Here is a 1,174-nt window from a genome sequence, read left to right on the forward strand (position 1 = left end):
CCCCTGGACAGCAAGGAGATCACTCCTGAGAGCCCCCTGGACAGCAAGGAGATCACTCCTGAGAGCCCCCTGGACAGCAAGGAGATCACTCCTGAGAGCCCCCTGGACAGCAAGGAGATCACTCCTGAGAGCCCCCTGGACAGCAAGGAGATCACTCCTGAGAGCCCCCTGGACAGCAAGGAGATCACTCCTGAGAGCCCCCTGGACAGCAAGGAGATCACTCCTGAGAGCCCCCTGGACAGCAAGATCACTCCAGCAATGAACATGAACTTGGGCGAACTCCGGGAGACGGGGAGGGGCAGGGAGGCCTGGCGTGCGGCTGCCCATGGGGTCGCCAAGAGGTGGACACGACTGGACAACACCAGGCTTACCTCCACCAGGAGTGGAGTACTGAGTCTCAGGTGGATGGAGGCTGGGCCTGCACAGGGTGGACCACGCGAGCCTCCCACCTTCACAAGGCTGGTGTTCACATTCCCATCTCACAGACAGGAAAACTGAGACTCCCTAGCCTGCCCAAGGCACAGAGCTCAGAGGAGGGGGCCCACATTCAGACCAAGGTCTGCTTGGGCCAGTTTTGTTTTCTCAACACTGAGCTGGCTGCCTTTTTGTGCCCTGAACCTGTGCCCTCTGCCTCTCTGGTGGACAGTACATCCGGCCAACGATGCCTAGGTGTAGGGCAAGAAGCAGAAAGGCCCCACACCTGGGGCAAATGCCCAGCAGCCCTCACCCGGGTAAGCTGCCTGGATGTGCCAGGAACTGCAGCTCTGTGGCTTCAAGGATGGACACCCCTCATCTCTGGCAACAACAGCTCAGAGGCTGAGCAGGGCTCAGAGGCTCCGAGGACCTGGGCTCCTCCCAGCGGCCCTCGCCCCCAACAAGCCAACTCCGCCCATTCCTGGAGCCTGGCTGGGCACCTGCTGGCTGGCCTGTCCCTGACCCGACTACCACGGTGTGGGAGGTGGGGGGCGGGACCCTGGCCTCCTGGGGGTCTTCCTTACAGCGGGGGCCTCACACCTCTCGGCAGCTCCCTCAGGCTGCCCTGAGCAGAAAGGAATGGGCTTTCTCATCCCCCATGAATGAACCCAGGGCGCCCCCAGGAGGAACCCTCCACAGGGAGAGGCCGGTGGACACATTCCTGAAAATCAGGGGGTGCAACAGAGTCATCGACAAGGCC

Source organism: Bubalus bubalis, chromosome 7 (genome assembly GCF_019923935.1).
Source record: "Bubalus bubalis isolate 160015118507 breed Murrah chromosome 7, NDDB_SH_1, whole genome shotgun sequence".
Taxonomy (NCBI): Eukaryota; Metazoa; Chordata; class Mammalia; order Artiodactyla; family Bovidae; genus Bubalus; species Bubalus bubalis.